The following is a 19,860-nucleotide window of genomic DNA, read 5'->3' as shown; positions in this document are numbered from 1 at the left end:
ATGCCTTTGTTTTTGTTATATGCTTTAAATATAGATGATATTTATCAAAGGAAGCCTGAATTAAACGGCAGTTCTCACAGGACGCGCAATAATTTGCAGGATATGACCATTTTTCCATCACACTATGATCAGGCCAGATTATAATATACATAGGCACGTAAGTACATAATGAGGTACCAATACCCCTAATAGCAAACTTTTTCTAACTACCTCCATCAGCAGAGAAAGTAAAATGACTACAAGCAACTGTTCTTGTATGGGAATTTCCTTCGCTTATATACCGTGGCTAATTGGAAAAGTCTGTTCATGAGGTGAGCACTTAGAGCTTACAAATTACCTACTTTTGTATGTTTTCTTTTTATACTTTGTTCAGTAGATCGAAGCTTAAGATTTGGGTGACTGGTACAAGTCATATGATAAGGAGGATAAGTAATTAAGATAATTATATGGTAATGGTCTTACACTGTTTTTTTGTTTTTTCAGGATAGCACAGAATAATTGGCTCGCAGTTTATGTAACTATTGTCTAACTGCAGATTTCTGTTACTTAATCTACGATTAGAGATCGTTGACTTAATTTATATGGAGGCAAAGTCAAAATACAGATAGATAAGTTATAGGAAGCCACCGTAGCTGAACCTGCAAAGGCTGTTTGAAGTAAAACAGTCCGTTGACTTTGTCGTTTTATATGTTCCATAGAAAATTCTTATTTATCACGAGTGTGCGATTCATAATATTAAAACCATCTATAGATAGAGGCCCTTTTAAACATGAAAGCATATAATTATTTCTCCACCATTTGAAATCAAGCTTCATGTCAATTTCACCAACCTAAACCATTTTCATGCCACATTAATCCACCAAGATTCTTCTAACTTTGAAACTAAAACCACTGACCCAAAAACGCTACCAGCAAACTAACAGTCTCCAACGGATACGCCAAGTTCCGCGAACTATTCGTTACTAGTCGAGCCTACTTGAAATTCATTTAGCCGCGAACAATGCGGAGCGTATTTCCTGCCTTCGCTTATTGTTCGGGGAATAGTGTTTGGAAATCTCTTTTCGGTTACCTATTAGAAGAAAGTTTTTTGGGGTCAATGGTCAATGCATTTGAAGTCATGATGGAAGCCAGATCTGGGCCTGAAGACCAATTTCAACTTTCAAGCATTGGATTAAAAATAAACCATACTGGGCTTCGTTCGATTTTTAAGGTAATGATGGAAGGAGAAGAGCTTAAGAGCGCGCGCACATTACTAAGATTTGGTCACCTGATAGTTGATTTTTGTTCATAAATCAGTATGAAGATGAAAGGATGTACCTACACACGTAACAACGATTAGGTATTGTGCACGATTCCATTGTAAGTGAGAAATTCACCAATTCACTTAAGTTAACATTAGGTACCTACTAGTAGGTAGTAGGTTATGATCTTAAAATCGCCGCTAATAATTATACCTCAGAGTAATTTTTGAAGTTGAACTCCGAAAGTTCTTCATCCGAAAATTGCCTCCTATTGCTCTAAAGGGTAACATATCATCTCCATACTAATTTACCTTTTACATTCATGTCCTAGGAGCCTCCTTCAATTGGCATTACGTACGTCATTTGCCGTAATTTAAATATTAATTAAGATTGAACCGCGTATTTACCTTGACTTCATAGCATCGTTAGAATAGTAATCAAAGTGCATTTCTTGATTACCATTAAGACGAACTATTTAATTACTAGCTTCTGCCAGCGGTTTCACCCGCATCCCGTGGGAACCTCTGCACGAACCTGGATAAAAAGTAGCCTATAGCCTTCCTGGATAAATGGGCTATTTAACACTGAAAATATTTTTTTAATCGGACCAGTAGTCTCTGAGATTAGCGCGTTCAAGCAAACAAACTCTTCGGCTTTATAATATTAAGTATAGATTTAATATATTTCAGTTCTAACCTTAAATTAAAGGTCTGATTCCAATCCACATGCAGTCTCTAAATTAAAGTTTTTGCCAAAGCAATTTATTCTATGTTGTCATTTATCTTAATAAATCTCAGTAAATTAACATTTTGCAACTAACTTGGTTTAATTTAACTGGGTTGTTTTGATCGAAATGTATGTATGCGGTTTAAGGGACCAAATTGATATATTTAAGTGTTTTATCTGCGAGTACTTGTATGAGTGGGTTTTGAAATTGTGAGGCACGAGTACACCGAGAATTTAAACGTCCGTTTTTCTTAATACGGCTGCTAACATTGAACTTGAAAATTATGGAAATCCTCTCTGACTCCTAAGAAAGTAGCTTCGCCAAAATGCGGGTCAACACAACAAACATTTTTGTAAAACTGAAAAGTCCTCTTTAGTTCACTAGTAACTGAGCTTTTAGGTCACATTCATCTAAGGTCATTTGACATAGAAGAAGGCGTCTCTCTCTCACCTACCTGCTTTATGCTTCTGCTCATTTCTCCTTCCTCCGCTCCGTAGTGAAAATTCATAAACAGTTGTTTTAAGAAAACTGACGTTTATGTTGTCGGTGAACTAGAACCTAAGATGAAATAACGGTTGATTACGATGCTTATCGTTTAGAGATTTATTGTTGATTGAAATGCCAATACTGATATATTGTTTTCATATAAATTAGGATACATTTAGAGTACCACACTGCAGACTAAACAGTCGGCCTACAGTTGACACGATGGTTGTCAAAAGGTTTTGTAAAGAAAATCTTGATTCCATTAAACTTTTCCGTCGGTCTGATACCGGCTAAATAGCTGATCTTTGAAATCCTAACTAATATTATAAATGTGAAAGTAGTTCTGTCTGTCTTTCTGTCTTTTCTTCACGCCTAAACTACTGAACCGATTTGTGTGAAATTTGGTACAGACATAAGTTGGAACTTGAGAAAGGACAAAGGACAGTTTTTATTACAATAAAAAATATTAAAACAAATTTATTCCGGACTTAGGGCGCGGGACAAAAATCTGCCGGAAGTCACTATTCCTCGCGAACGAAGTCGGGGGCTAAAACAAGAAGCTTTTTTTAAAGAGTGTTATGGAGTTTCTTGCCAGTTTTTCTCCAAAAGACCCACTCTTTGGAACCGCGCTTCTAGCTTAAGGTTTCTTAAGCACTTTTAATAGGTCTATATGCAATAAAAACTTTTGACTTTGACTTAATACCGATTTATGAGCCCAAGGCCAACTAAAAGTTTGCAGTTTGTGGTACTTTAAAGGTGTAACATACAGATCGATAGTAAGGTTGTGCATTTGCTATTGTTTTAGGTACCTACAGGATTGTTCTTCGTGTAAATGATCTCCTGATTAAGTTAGCACGTTGTAACATTAACATTTTGATGTCAAGGTAATTGTAGCCTATTGTAGTTATAGAAAACTGTTAAGATGCTAGGTAGATTTTATCCCAAATGGTCCTTAGTAGCTCCAAATTTTTTTAGAAGAAATTCAGATATTTGAAAGTCTACTATTGGAAGACATAAACTTAAAAAAATCTTACTAATATTATAAATGTGGAATCATATCAGTCTGCATGTGCAGCTTTCACGTTAAAACTATTGAACCGACTAGCGACTTATGGTACACCGACAGTCTGACAATCTAAGAAATGCAATAGGCTACTTACTTTTTATCAGCCTACGGGATGTTGCTAAGTTAGTAAATAGATAAACCACTGGCAAGGGTGCTCAGAGATCTGCCATACCTAAGTGTCGGAGATCTGCTGTACCAACAAAAACACATAGGAAGTTGTGAAGGGTGGGCGTTTTGGGCTGTCTTTTATAAATTCCTCATCATCCTCCGAGCCTTTTTCCCAACTATGTTGGGGTCGGCTTCCAGTCTAACCGGATTCTGCTGAGTACCAGTGTTTTACAAGGAGCGACTGCCTATCTGACCTCCTCAACCCAGTTACCCGGGCAACCCAATACCCCTTGGTTAGACTGATGTCAAACTTACTGGCTTCTGACTACCCGTAACGATTGCCAACTCTTTTGTAAATTCCTGACGTTCAAAAAGTGCTGCTTTTGTCACAAAGGATTTTATTAGGATTTAGTACACCTCTCAATTTAAGATCAAATTCAAAGTGATTGTCACTTATAATTCTAGTCAATATTAAACAAACAACAAAATATAGAGTACGAATAGATTAGATATTTATTATAATGATATTGTTGATAAGCACCAGTCTGTATTATTTTGCTTTGATTTAATATCTTCGAACAGACTACAGCATGTCGATTCTATAAAATATCACAACTCACTTCGACATCACTCTCACTTCGACTTCGATCTAAACGTGGAATTCCGTGGACGCGACAATAGTCAACCTATGAAAATGTATGGCACCGTTGCCGAGGCCCGTGACAGTCGCGCGCGGCCGACGAATTTCGTAAGCTGCTCGCGGCATTGTCAACAATTTAATTCTGGTTTTACTAAAATTCTATAGATGTTATTAAGCGCTAGACCATGTTGAGAAGCGTACGGCCGCGAGCGGCTCACGAAATTCGTCGTCCGCGCGCGACTGTCGCGGCCCTCGGCAGCGGTGCCATACATTTTCATAGGTTGACTTTTTCGCGCGCGGCTGCGACAATCGCGACCCACGGAATTCTACCTTAAAGTTTCGTGATTGACATTGTCAAACTACACTAGCGCTTCGCTATCGAGCGTGTTGACAAGTTGAACTAAATTAAAGTCGAGATTTTGACAGATCTGCCAAAATCTGTCTATCTATAGGGAGGTAGGGAGAGATGGGCAGTTGGGAGACATGATGAAATCAGAATAAAGGGGGTCCTTTTATTCTGATTTGATCATAGTTTTTTTTTATTGGGTAGTTTACGTTACCGACTGGTAACGGTGTTCATCCATAGACTTTCTGTCATTTCTGTGAGTTGTCAAGTACAAACACTCGTAAAAGTACTTAAATATTTTGTTGCGGTTTCGGATCGTTATAAAGAGAAAACTAATGAAAGGTATGTGTATTTTCTATTATTAATGATTGATTGTCAAAATCTCCAGTTACGATTATAGTAAGTCGATGCAATCCACACCTATTATACCTCTAGAAGAGGTACTACAGCAATAGTTTATGGGCCCCACGTTTTTATTTTAGTCTAATATGACCGGGACCACCGTAGGTTGACAGGTAAGTAACTATTTTTTATTTTCTAGTTTTCAGTGCACATAAGATAAAAAAAGTTTTAGTTAAGTTTTTTTACCGATTTTTTTTTTATAAACTAAGTCAAAAGTGTCCAATGCTCCCTATGGTAGGGAGGCTTGGACATATCATGTAATGTATAATTTGTAAATTTTTGTTCTTCTTCTTCAGTGAAAATTTGTGAGGTTATAAATCTGCGCTAAAAATCCTTTATAGAATCTTGTTTCAGGTACCGTTGCCAACTTGATCTAGGGACTCCATATTTATCAGCTGTTAATTTTATTTTTTAACCTTTTGATACCTCTTGTATTGCTCGTTATATTAAATCTTTAAGAATTTCCCGTCGCAAACCATTCTTTTTAACCCCCGACGCAAATACGACGCACAGTGTGAGAATCTCGCAATCTAGGGGGATTTAATTCCAAACCGAATTAATTAAAATATACAAGTTAAAAAATAATATTTCTTGGTTTACTAATAAATAAAAATACTTAAATAGTGAGAGAACATAAAGTTTTATTTAAAAAATGCGATATGAATAAATTTTGTTATTTAGCCTCATTTTCGGTGGGTACAGAAAGCAATTTTAGGACATCGGGATCTAAAGGACTCCGTTTTCTCTTTATTATAAGTCTCAAGCTGGATATGAAGGGGTCTGATGATATGAGAAGTCTGTTAAGTAGGTCGGTATTGGTGTCTATTCGTGTCGTTTTTCTAGTAAAGAATTCCCTGTATCTTCGGTTATCTTTGTTTCTAGCCGGCAAAATACACGAAGCTATGACATCCCGGACATTAAATAAAACTTTGTACACTCTAACTGGTATGTTATACCATGAGTATTCCCTAAGATACAAGGTTACATTCATGTGCAATCGCCATTTCTTCAGGGCTAGTAGACGATATTAGATTCTGAACTTTGTGTTTTTTGGTTTTATCGCAACATTCTACAAAAACTTTATGTGGTCTTCCTTGTGAGTGGCCAGATATAGATGGTATTTCATTTAAAACATTAACTTGTAATTTAATGCATTAATTCAACCAAGTAACATTCTTATTTGAAAAGCGTTCGCGATGTCTACCGCTTGCTGTCCATTTTTCGTTAAGTTTGTTACATAACTTTCTTTAAAAAAAACTTCATTTCATTAATAGCACCTTCCGAAAACTGTACTTGAAGGAATTACCTATTATAAATGCAAAAATAGCATTAATTCGCTCCTCTTTCGCATTTGAGGTCCAAATATCAAAGTTTCGGCGGTCATTCTGAAAACCGAAAAAAAAGTTTTGTAAATTGTTCTCAAAAGTTAAGATTCTAAGCTATAAACTGAAACAAAAGAAACACCGGGATATTGAGAGCATTTTTTTCTATACGCCTTTTATTTTGAATATCATGTCTAAAAAATGCTTAATTTAACTGTGCTTTTAAATGATGTCATTAGATCAATGTTTAACTATTACTTAGATAAAATACACAATAACTTACCTTGAAAGATGTACAGAATGCAATAATAAACAAATAAATAAGACTATACGTTAATTTGATCAGTAATCTCAAGTGAAGATGACACCTTAATTTTGTTGTTCGTATTGTAAAGTTGCAACGATTATTGTCTATCAACTTTATTTATTTTTTATATTTTTTTTAACCTACCTACAAGAATTTCTAATATGTAGCTATGACAAATAGGGTCTTAGGTATACATAGGATATAACTATATTATATATTATTAGAATTTATATTTTGATTTAAATCCCCCTAGATTGCGAGATTCCTTCACTGTGCGACGGGGTGTTATAAGTTTGACGTGTCTGTGTGTGTGTGTGTGTGTATGTGGCATCGTAGCTCCCAAACGGATGATCCGATTGTAATGCGGTTTTTTTTGTTTAAAAGGAATGTCATTCGGGAGTGTTCTTAGCTATGTTTGGTGGAAATCGGTTCAGGTCTTCAAGGTCATCAGCTCGTTTGTTAGGTGTGATAGGAATGTTACACGCTCAGTTTACTTGCAAGCATATGTGGGATCTAAAATTTGAAATACTAATGTCTTCTGGAACCACTGAGCTGGTCTGCTGTTAGGACACGAAGATAGGAGACGTAACCCTGAACTGCCTTTTAGTAAACCCGAGTTTGGGCTCGTTTAATTTGTCTTGACTAGTTTTCTTCATGTTTCTAATTGACGAGAACCTAATGCTGGAAATGGGATGTGGCGGATGAAACCCTAGAATGATATATAACCCTGGATCAACAAAGGTCCATTTTTATTGTTTCTCAATCTGTGCAATACTCCCAGAGCCAGTTTGTCATGAGGATTGTTAAACAGCTTCCTTTGGCTGAGATCGCATATAGCGAACCCATCATAAAAAGAAGGAAAAATTAAGGAGCTCCTTTAAAAAACCATGAAATAAAATAAAATTATAAATTTAAAAACCCCGACCCAAAAAGTACGCAATTATTATGACAAAATGTTATAAACGATAAACCCTATAAAAAGCAAAAAGTAACTTTAAACACTACGTAAGTACCAACTAAAGCATGTCAGACTAAACAAAATTTTGACGTGTCGACGGTTTTATTGAAACCGTTTAAATATCTCGTAATGTTGAAACTGATTGTAATTTTTAGGATAGCTCTTTGATTTTATCTAGCCAAACATAAGAAATGACAATAAAAGTTGATTATCTGTAAAATCTGAATTTTTTATGCAATAAATGTGAAAAAGTGCCCATCCCTCCCCTACCTCCCCTAAAGTATGAAATGACATTACGAATCGAAGTGAAATGCGAGTTGTTGATCGAATTTTATAGAATCGCAGGACTGATCAGACTAATTTATTATTATTGACAACTAGTAAATAATACTAACAATAGACTTCGGACCGAATCTTGGTCACGGTTTCCAATAGTGAGAATTTAAAATGGTTTTGTATATACTAGGTAGGCACAGTTGCCCTGGGTGGCCTAATGTGTAAAGAACCAACCTTTCAAGTATGAGTATGGGTTCGATGCCAGGTCAGGTAAATAGGTACCAATGCAATTTTCTAAGTCTGTATGTTCCTTTTAAGTATATGTTGGACACCAATTACCAACCAATTACCAACTCTAGATGCCGGCCGTCATTTTAAACATCTTTGGCAGTTGTAACGGGTAGTCAAAAGCCAGTAAGTCTATTCAAGTCAAGGAAGCTAGTCACTCTTACCAAGGTCACTCTTCCAGTTAGACTGGAAGCCGACCCGAACACAGTTGGGAAAAGACTCGACAGATGATGACTTTACAATTGCGAGAGAACTTTCGTACACTTTAACAAAGGTAAGCTGTGAAGTTTAGAATAATCACAAGCCTAAAAATCGAGTCAGTTTCTTGCATGCATATGCGACAAATTCATTAATTCATTAGCAGCCGGATACATAGCACTGAATATATTTATAGCTTAGCATTCTCTCATGAGTTATATGACAGCGGTGAGAATTCATTGGGATTCGTATTACGTAGTTATTGATCCGGTGAGATATTCAATTAGTGTTGCATTTAGAAGTTAATTATTGAGCTTTGATTTGAATTTAATAGTAGCAATATTTGTTGTGAAGGTACAAAAAATTTGAGAATGTTAGAAACTGGATTTAGAGCAAAATGGTTTTTACAGCAAAAGGATTTAGCTAGAAGATGCATCAATCGTCGATAAATATCGTCAATAGTAGAGGTATTTTGTTTTTTTGCTTTTCTTATGTATTGGCTATATTAAATAAAATCCGTTCAGTAGTTATAGCGTGAAAGATGAATAAATATGTATCAAAACATGTGTACTGTCTTATATTTTAATTAGTGTTGCGACTATTGTTAAGTGTGCGTCTATAAAGGAACCAAAAATTATAATTCTAAGCTACTGTTGAAAAACAAATTGAATCACTTGTCCTCACTTGCTATTCATGAGGTTACACCTTAAACTATTAACTCTAGTTAGCAATCATTATGCAAAATAAACGAATAATTTTAATACAAGCTGAGTTTTAAGATTATGATCGTAAAATAGTGATGGGCAATTATCATTTTCGGTTTCGGCAGATACCAGATTCTTGTCGGCCGATACCAAAAATCATCATCATCTCCTGAGCAATTTTCCCAACTATGTTAGGGTCCGCTCCCAGTCTAAACGGATGCAGTTGAGTACCAGTGTTTTTATGGCCGATACCAAAAATGTGGCGAGTAAAAAATGTAGTTTCAATTATCATGCATTGACCTAAAAAAGTTAAAGTAAATATATGTACTTACGTGAGTAGTTAAAAATAAAAACTTTTTTCCTTTCTAAAACACAATAATTATTATGGTTTCTTCGATAATATTTATGAACGCACTAAACCGTTTCCTTTAAAAAATGTTTTATGGTCAAAGATTAGAAACGGTGCGTGTGTAACTAATACTTATCACTGCTTTTAAAAACATTTTTAAATTACGTACACGACTTTCTTTTGTTTCTCGGCTAACAAACACAAAGGTATGTTTTATACAGTTAAAGTTAAATAAAACATATTCTTGTCTCATAAATCAATTCAAAATGTTTTCAATTGATTTATCGGAATCTATATTTTGTTTATTCAGACAATCGGTCTAGTTTTGTTTGTAATTAAAACTGGTAGCATATAAAGCCGAGACTAAAAACCGTGCCGAGGCCGAATGGGTCCGGGCTCGGCCGATCTCGGTGTGATCTTAATTAATTCGGACAGATCCCATTCATATGAATGCGTTTTGTAGCAACCTCGTGTCTATGCGCTTTTAATATACTATGTAGTCGCGTGGTGAGGAAAGAACTTTTACGTAATATCGATTTACATTTTAAGCTTTGAAACGGCTGTAAAATTACAGTGTAAAGTAGTTCAATTAGGGTGCTCGTGGGTTTTATAGATCAAGCCAAGCTATTTTAACAGTTTGGTAAAGCTTATCGGGTAAATGCAGAAAATTGATAATTTGTTTATTACTACGGTTTAATATCCGTGTCGTGATTGTAATATTAATTTGATTTTAATAATCTGTTTTATAGAAAGCTATATTTCAACTTTAATTCAAAGCGATTGCGTTTATCTATCAACGTAACAAATGCAAAAATATTTGTACCGAATTTAATCAAAACTTGTAATAAATCAAATCGAACACATTCAAACACGACCACAACACTTAAGATATCAAATAAACTCTCAATAAAACTAAATAATTCATACCTAAATAACATTTTCTATACACTTAATAAATATTTAAAATATATTCTGGAAACTGGTATTTATAAATTCAAAGTCGGTCTCCGCACTAGCTTGATATCGACAGAATGACAGCTCGAGTAATATTTGATCGAATATTCATTTAAATCGATTCATTTCGATTAACATTATGTCATTAGTGGAATCGGAATATCGATACTGTTTATTGGTATCAGCTACTGGTCCTGTAACCCGTTTTGATATCAATTTAGTGTATCAATAATGTTTTGATAATGAATACATGTGTTTTAGAGCGGTCAATAAATCGATCTTGGAGTGTAATTCTTTCGTTTAGGCTTATCTTAGCGTGTGTTTTCCAACAGGTATTACTAAATTTGAAGGAAGGTACACATGTAGGGATTTAATCTCTTATACTACTAAAGCAGGTCTGATACAAATCTTCATTATGTCTAGTAGTAAAATCGTGAAAACGACAGATACAATCTAGAGTTGTAATTAAGCACACAAATTATTGAAAATTAAATATTTCAACACGATTTTGCCATATCCTATTAGTAATATAGGTACTCTATAGGCACTATTTTACTAACAAGAAAACTAACTTAACTTTAATCCCTCCGTTAAAAACTTATTAGTAACTTGAATCGAAGTTTAACATTTAAAGTTAAACATTTTTATTGCAACCGTTTTAAAATTTATTCGGTATCATTTTACTTAAGTTACGATCGAACTAAAATAGATAAAATGTCTGATAAGTAAATAGCACCTTTATTAATTACCCATAAAAACTAAGTTGGATACTTACTTTGTTTTATTTTATACCGACTTCTAGAAAAGAGACAGTCTTTTGTATGAGATTCTTGATTTTATTTCATTTCTACTAAGTACCTAGATACTTTATTTTTAACTTGAGCAATTAAGCTACCCTTTTTTTTACCGTCAAAAATCATCAAATGACCCCTTCCGACCCTTGTGGGTTAGCAGCGGAGAGGGAGTGTCAGACTCTTACTGACTAAAAACCGTCGTGTTCCGTCATAGGCCTTTTATGTACCAGGGTCGAGGTATCTCTTTCGAACAATCCCGCAGCCCAACTCAGAAGGCCTTAAGTTAGTAATTTGACGCCTTACGCATGTGCAGTAGTATTTTCTTCATATTTTTGACAGTTTTGAAGTCAGTAGTAGACACATTTGGACAAACAAAACTTCTCGAAAAAACGCGCCGAGTCAAATGGCTAATTTCAGGATTGCAAAGTTTAAAGTGTTTTTAATGCTTAGGTAATATATTTATATTTCTTTTGGGAAAATAAGTAAACATACAGATTCTTCTGCTTACCCATTGGTAAGAAACAGGCGTGATGTTATGCGAAAAAAAAACAAAAACCCAGCAAAAATCCGTACGACATACCTACACACTACATTCTTAAAACCATTCATACCCTTTTAAATCAACAGAATTCCAAAGATATATTCCTTTTAAAACTTTTTAATGGACGAAAAAAAACAAAATGGCGATTCGTTAAATAGTGTATCGTAATCATGGATTATTTAAATTAATTTAATTAAGGTGCGAGCACATTGGTCAGGTGTGGCTACTTTTATGGTAACTCGACTCTCAAGGAATGGGATGTGAATGGCAAAAATGCTCTGTTGATTTTTGATGTTTGTTTGTTCTTCATAATCCTTCGTAGTTTGCTTGTCTGTCAGCCTTTCATGCTAAAACTACTAAAAAGATTTAAATGATATTTGGCGCACAGATAGTCAAGAACCTGACAAAGGACAGGCTACTTCATATCCAGGTCCAGAAAGTATTTTTTTTTTCTTTTGACATTGCTGATAAATAAGATTTTAGTTCTATTGCCTTAGTATATATCTTCTTTGCAAAAAAAAAATTAGGATTCATAGATTTTTGATGATTAGAATCACTAGGTAAACTAATGCTTACGTAGTCGAATTATGTATTACACAAGCATAGTGTCACCATACCTTAACTTCCAGTTAATCTCCTGTTTACATTTCACGAACATCAAAAGCCACCGCCTGGTTAAAATTCAATAGTTAACTTACAACGTCAATCAGAATGGAGATACGCAAAAAATACCCTTTATATTGTAATGGGTGAAACAGTAAGACACGTACAATTTTAATGTTATATAATTGACGGATTATACCAAAGAATCCGCATTTCAAGTAAGTAATATGTAGTAGAATTTGTAAATAAAAAAGTATTGTGAATGGTTAAGTAAAATACAATTCATTAAAATCCCTCACAGACTGTTGACTTAACTGTTGGCCGATAGCTGACCGTTTATTTAGTAGTTTTGATCCTTTTTAATAGGTTTGATGAAGGCCTAGCAGGTACATAATCGTTGTAATATGTGCACTTTCTTTAACCATCATCTCAATAACGATGGCTTTCCTCGATAAATGGGCTATCTAAAACTGAAAGATTTTTTAAACCAGTCTAACAGTTTTTGACATTAGTGCATTGATGCAAATAAACGATTCTTTCAGCTTCATTATGTAAGTACCTACAGATATCTGATCTCACATAATTGTAAGTATACCCATCATAGTGGTATTTTATGTAAACATGTACAATGTACATATCCTAAAATACAACACCCCATTTATAAGTACTCTAGTATCAAAACACACAATCAGCCTTGACCATACAACAAACAAATTTTGCCTCAAACCTACACAATCCGAATATACACATACCACAAAATTATAGTAAGCACGAACTACCTACAAAACTAGCGAACTATAATAAACTATAACCGTATTATTACCCGGGTGTTCTAGGAACGGATAATATCCTTTGACCCGTTTCTATTATACTGCAATGCGCTTTTTGATGTCGCCGCCAATAACCGGTTTTTTTACTACGAGGTTATATTTTTAATTGTATCAGGGTTTTGTGCTAACTGGTTATGTAAATTCGTAAATTGTGAGGGCGTTACAATTGTTAATTTAAAAGTTATTAAATATATCACCAGCGGTTTCACAAAGGAGAATTTTATTCTTCCCGAACTCGGTTAGCAAGGGAGCCTATATCCTTTCTATTTTATGTACACTCCATATATCGATATATCCATATATATAGACTCCAAAATATCTGTGTATCAAACATTTAAATCGATGCAGTAGTTTTAGTGTAAATAAAAAAAACCAACATCCCAAAGTAGGTAGTTCGATTCCAGGTCAAGCAAGTCACCTATGCAACTTTTCTAAGTTTGTATGTACTCTCTAAGTACATCTTAGACATCAGTGACTTTGATTAAAAGTGAAGGAAAACACCTCGACGAAACTAAGTAATAAAGTCGTTGCATTGAGCAAGCAGAGTCAAGCAGTGGTGATTAACGCTCAATCCTTCTCTGTGTGAGAGGAGGCATATGCCCAGCAGTGGAACGATAAAAAGGCTTATGATGATGATGGATAAAATTAGTAGGTAAGTGAGCCAGCTGTACCTACATACTTTAGCCTTAGCTTTCCACAAACACAAAAAACAAACAAACAATTAAATTTTTCATACAAACCATAGTAGATTATCACCAATGAATGTGCAGTACCTAGTACACATACGTAGGTAATTGCCTAGTACATGGAATCGGCTAGTAAACGCGATCTAGATTCTAGATAACCTACGCGTTTCCTGTAGCCTAGCGAAACTGACTTTGATAGATAGATGCAAAATTTGCAGCTACTGCGAACACTTGTATCGTCAATGTGAAAAGTGCATCTTCATAAACATATTTCACTGTTTTGCTCGTGCTTGTATTTTTGAGAGTGCTGTTCTAATCAGTAAAAAGACAATTAAAAAACTCCTTAATGTATAGCAAATTAGAACAGATTTTTAAGAAAATGGTTTTGTACCCGGCAGCCATTGTCGGAATGTCAGGATTTTAGATTCTTCTAAAGTCTTTAACAGTCCGTCTAAAATGTTTAGGTAAATACCTATAATTGTGGGCCTTAATAAATTAATTCTTATCGAAAACTGAAAAAAAATTACGAGGGCTTACAGAAGTTACGTGCTTCCTTAAAAAACACAATGAAGTATGTAAAATGTAAAGATTTACAGCTAAATAAAACTTAAGCTTTAAATTAAGATTTCTGTCGTTAACTGTACCTAAAGGATATGCTCCGTATATCGACAGACATACTGCGTTGTTACATAATTTGTCGTGGTTAGTCAGTTTAACGTATCTTGAAGACCTCCAGAACAGAACTTTTAAAGCTTTCTGCTATACTTAATCCAATTAAAGTGGATTATGTCCACTATTGCTCTTAGCATTCAATTTCTAGTGTAAATTTTCTCATTCGTAAAAGCGACGTAACTTTGCACAAGTGTCTAAGTTTTTCCAATTATTCGATAATTATCAGAAAAAGCCTTTCATAATCACCGCAATTGAAATTTCATTAAAAATATATATTTCTCATAGTCCAATATACATATTTACGTCTTTGTTTATGATTTATAGAATATGATTGTTTCATATATAAATGAAGGTTTTATAAAAAGCTTTGTCCAGTTACGAACACTTGATATCAAAATACCTCACAGAGTTGGACCTGAGTATTAAATTGCAATCCGTATGTAAGCTCCGATACTTGTCACCCCCACGCCTAAAGAGCGTCATTGAAAAGGGATTTGACGTTTATCTGATTTGAATAGCACTTGTAATATTGAGGTTTAAATATTGCTGATTTCAAACATACAACATAAAACTTTTTACGTCAATTTTCGGTATCAAAATCAACGAAAAGTCCACCAAATTGCGATACTTCTGAAATATAAGTAAAGATGGTACCTAATCATGATTTTGACATCGCTGAAAAGCGGTTTTATTTAAATTGTCATTATTAATCCCTTTAACTTAATCAATTCCCTAATGTATGTTTGTTTATGTCACTTTTCTTCTTCATCCTACTCTATTCCTTAGTTATTTTGGATCCACGCACAGGTATTTCGCGACCATTCCTCTCCGTCAGCCGTCATACTTACATCCACTCTCTTTCTATCCATATCTTCTTTCAGGCCTCCATCTGCCTCTCCATCCAAAACTCTTTACACTATATTTGCTTATGTCACAATCTACAAAATCAAAACGATTGAACACTTATCACCCCATTCAAGATCAATTCTCACCCCACTGCGCCAATACGCCTTCGTGTCAACATAATATCGTGTTAGGTAAAAAGATTGCATGCATACATACATACATACAGACATGCATGCATATACTACAGTTATGTGCATTACCTGTCAATACAGGTCGCCACAACGTCGCCTATATACTTGGAATTTGCAAGCTTTGATATCGAAGGGGCTGGTTCAATGGCTTAATATGATTTTGTGAAAATGCCTTGCTGAAAGCAAAACTATAGAAGCATTAAGATTCTTTAAACTGTCTATCCGTTGATTTGTGATTCAGAGATTTAGTTATGACATTAGCTCGATATAAATGTTGTCAAAAAATCTGTAAATCAATAGATTATATAATAGATCAATTTTATCTCATGATAACTATCACTATTTAAACGTTATGCTTTTGGTAATGAAGGCTTGGGGCCTAAAGTTACGAAGATTTAAAAACATAGAAAATATAAGGATTTGCTATTGTAATAGGTTTATTAATTTTTACATCAGCTTTAGCTTAATTATGGTGAAATATTTTCCCAGATTGCGCTATGATGCTTTTTGAAGAAAATTACCAAGCGGCTTACTAGATTGCCCTTAAGCCAGTAGGCAAAGCTCGGGCAACCAATTCTTTGAATCCTTTATGTATACCTTGCAAACTACATAAGCTAATATTTTCTATGCGGACATTTAACAAAAAAGCTATCAACGGACCCCAAAAGTTTTCAATCTATTCAAAAGCTTTTAACACAGTTAAAAACTATATTTGTAAAAACCTATTGTAACCAAAATCGTATGCTTCAACAAAGCCCATCAATTTAATGAGAAATAAAATCGGAACTCATAGGTATAAATTATCGATTAACGCAAGTCACTAGCTTTTGAAACAGCCGAAATACTCCGAAACTACCTTTCCTTTAGGACAGTCGTATCAATCATTCTGTGCACTACATTATTAATAGTAGCGTTCAAAAATCACCAGCCACAGGCAATTTATCCACCATGAATACAGTTCTTATCATGCCATCGTGAAAATGGGGTAGAAATAATCAATATGGTCCTGCCCCACCCGGTGGGGCGCATGCGTCGTGGTATTCAGCTGGTGGTGGTGGTATCACCCCATGGGATCTTTCATGCCGTGGTATTCACCCACAGCTCATTCTCGTAAAAGATGGCGAACAGGCAACACAGGTTCGTCCAAGAAGGTTGTGGACTCAACTTTTTGATACCACCATGTAAGTTTTTTAAATCTTAAATTATTATTTCCCCATATTACATACCCCCAGATTTATTCCCTTTTTCTGTGATTTCTTATACAAACCATTAACATTATTAATAATTAAAATCCTCTTAAAATAATTGCTCGTCTAATAGGTGTGTGCGCAGTTAAGCTTTCCTATAAAGCGTCGGCCATTTTGAAAATTGATGCTGACATTTTCATTGCCGTTTTGGTTTGAATAAAATTTGTGTATGTTGCATAAGTATTTACTTTTTTGGTGATTTATGTAAAATATTAACTACAAAAGGTTGATTCAATCTTAGTTCTTTTATTTAGGTACATGTTTTAGCAATATTGATCCGTAAAAATAACTTTAAATAAGACCATTGAAAACAGGAATTCTAGTTACGATGCATTTTATAAATACATTTTCAAATGTCCGACTAAAATAAATCGTTTCCAAACTATTAAAAAATAATGCATTATTATGGGGTAAATGCTTCAATTCCCAACACCATATTAAAATTTCCTGTTAACTCAATACAATAAGCTATAATATTCAATAATTTTCACAGGAAACCCACCAAACCCTGACCATGGAAAGCGGTAAGATGTGTTTAGAGATGGTTTCCATTGCAACGGATTTGCGACAACACCAAGCGTTCAATACTGGCTTTTGCGCAAATCCGTGACACAATAGATAGAAATGCTTTATTTTCATTACTTTTTTATTTCTTTTTTCATGCACATATATTTGTAAATAATATAATATACAAACACCAATGTTTTATATAAGTTGAATAAAAAGCTTTATAAAATACACACGCGATTTGTTTTGCCTCACCTTTCCGTGTTACCAGCGTTTAAGGGGTGGTTCCATTAAAGCGATTGTTGTGGCCTTTTTATAGTTTTGAAACACAACCCCTGTAGTGGATTTACCCTTTTAGGGTTGGTCACCCTTTTATATTGAGGATAATTAAAATTGTTACTTATCAAACATCAATTAAGGCTGCAAGTTTGTGACTATTTTTGAATGAGGGTTGAGTCATCATCATGCTATTGTTATATATTTTTCATGATTGATCTCACTCAACGGCTGACTTCTGATGCAGGTGAAGTAAAAGTCACTGATATATTCGGCCGTCAGTTTGAATAAAAACGTAATCTCTTTGGCAGCTGGGTAAAAAAGTTTATTGGAAATCTCGAGAATTTCTGCGGTGTTTGTAAAAGGCAGAATTTTTGAAAATGTAAGCATATTGTCTTCAGCCAATAAATACAAATGATGAATATTTATGAAGAAGATTCAGATCAGTTCCAAAACAAATACACAGAGCAATAAAACATAATTTGTCAAAAGCATAACATTAATAAAATTATTTATTAACAATGTAACCTTTCAACTAGACTTGTAACAGAACTAATTAGCATATTATTAATGTTACACTAATCGATTCATTTAGTAAAACAACTCACGGTTTTATTACACTGCATTGAAAGTAAAATCGGGCGTAGACTTCAAACTTTTAGTCGGCCGATAGTTGATTTGGGCTCATCAATCAGTATGAAGATGAATGGAAGTACAACGTAACAACGATCAGGCATTTGTTCGGTATCAGACCGACTAAAAACTTTGATTGATGAAAAAATTCATATCATCATCTCCCGAGCCTTTTCTTAAATATGTTGGAGTCGGCTTCCAGTCTAACTGGATTCAGCTGAGGCAACCCGATACCCTATGTTTTGACTGGCGTCAGACTTACTGGCTTTTGACTACCCCTAACGACTGCCAAGGATGTTCAATGACAGCCGGGACCTACATTTTAAAGTGCCATCCGAAACACCGTCAATTTAAGAAACACGATTTTCTAAAAAAAAAATCTTGACAGTGGACCGACAGTCGGTCGACTAAAAGTTGGTAGTGTGTGCGTGATCTGAATGTGGTTAACTGGAACACAGATTTTGTGGTCGTATCAATTAAAACCGTTTACGACCAAGTAAGCTTTAGTTTTGTAATACTGACATACGTAATATATGAGCTGTAATTATTTTATTAACTTAGTTGTGTTGCCTTATTTTCTGCACCTGGTGTTCATTTTAAATGTCTCTAAATATAATTTATATACGACTTTTCAAGTACCCTTCTGCCTGAAAAATAAATTTGCAGTTTGACATATTTTCTTTACAAAAGCTGTCAAACATATTCTTCAGATAAAAGTTACCTAGAGATTGAAAAATCGGCCTTAAACAGACTTCTGTCACTTAAGCACATTCAGGGAGTGAAGCACATTTTTGTACTAATTCATATTGCGGAATCTTAAAAAGCTATATTTAAATGTGTTTTAAGACTTTTTAATTTCACTTTATTTTTTAAAAAAGCTTCTGTCACGTCATTAATTTATGAACTGGATATTCAAAAGCCGTAAACCAACAAGAATGCAACATTGAAAGCTAAACCAATTTAAAAATTATAAAACCCATAACTTCCACAAAATAACTTTTTAATTTAATCTATTTTATTTAAATATTCAATTAAGTTTAGAACTTTCAACGATTTTACAACTTAAAACGGAGCTTCGTGCAATATAATAAAGAAAAAACATTTTTCTGTTTGTTTGTCAAAGGCTATGAAACTACTCAACCGATTTGAAAAAATCTTTCACTATTGGAAAGCTACACTTTTCCCGAGCAACATAGGCTAAATTTTATTCCGGTATGGTCCATAGTTCCCACGAGAAGCGAGTGAAACTGCGGGAAATCGGCTAGTTTCAAATAAAATAAATATGTATATCAAAAATGCTACATGACATAGCTCTTTTATAAGGTGGGCGGTGCGTGCCACACGTGCCGAATTTTATAGTTCTTTTGATTTACGTCACATTAAAATTTCGTGTATTGTAGCACGGGCTTCCAAGAATAGCTTTTAACCTTTTAGGACTAAAATATGTTAATAATTCGAAAGACGATAATTGGTGCTTTCACCTTACTATATTTGATTTCTCGTTTACGTCACAGTTTAGCTACTTATTTAGCTTTGGTTTGTTAAAAGTGGTTTAATTAAAAATAAATGGTTTTCATCCCACTCATACATGATTAGGTCTATTGTGGATCTAATATACTCTTATACCTAAGGTATTATGTATTTAGAGTTTTTCTAAACAAA

The 19,860-nt window shown here is 34.4% G+C and overlaps 1 protein-coding gene across 4 annotated transcripts in view; it reads left to right on the top strand.

Moving 5' to 3' along the window:
* LOC110380829 (ras association domain-containing protein 10) overlaps positions 1-19,860 on the top strand; it is a 138,578-nt gene that overhangs the window by 84,476 nt on the left and 34,242 nt on the right. The window contains exon 1 of one of the 4 annotated variants that reach the window (XM_049841338.2): positions 16,684-16,716. The exons of 2 other annotated variants lie outside the window; for them this stretch is intronic. The gene's annotated coding sequence lies outside the window, so the exon portion shown is untranslated. Of the gene's footprint in view, positions 1-16,683; positions 16,717-17,285; positions 17,307-19,860 lie in introns of those variants that run through there. One more of the 4 variants, XM_064039514.1, reaches the window with a different exon arrangement.

The sequence above is a fragment of the Helicoverpa armigera genome, chromosome 19 (assembly GCF_030705265.1).
Source record: "Helicoverpa armigera isolate CAAS_96S chromosome 19, ASM3070526v1, whole genome shotgun sequence".
Classification (NCBI taxonomy): domain Eukaryota; kingdom Metazoa; phylum Arthropoda; class Insecta; order Lepidoptera; family Noctuidae; genus Helicoverpa; species Helicoverpa armigera.
This window is presented reverse-complemented; position numbering and strand designations above follow the sequence as displayed.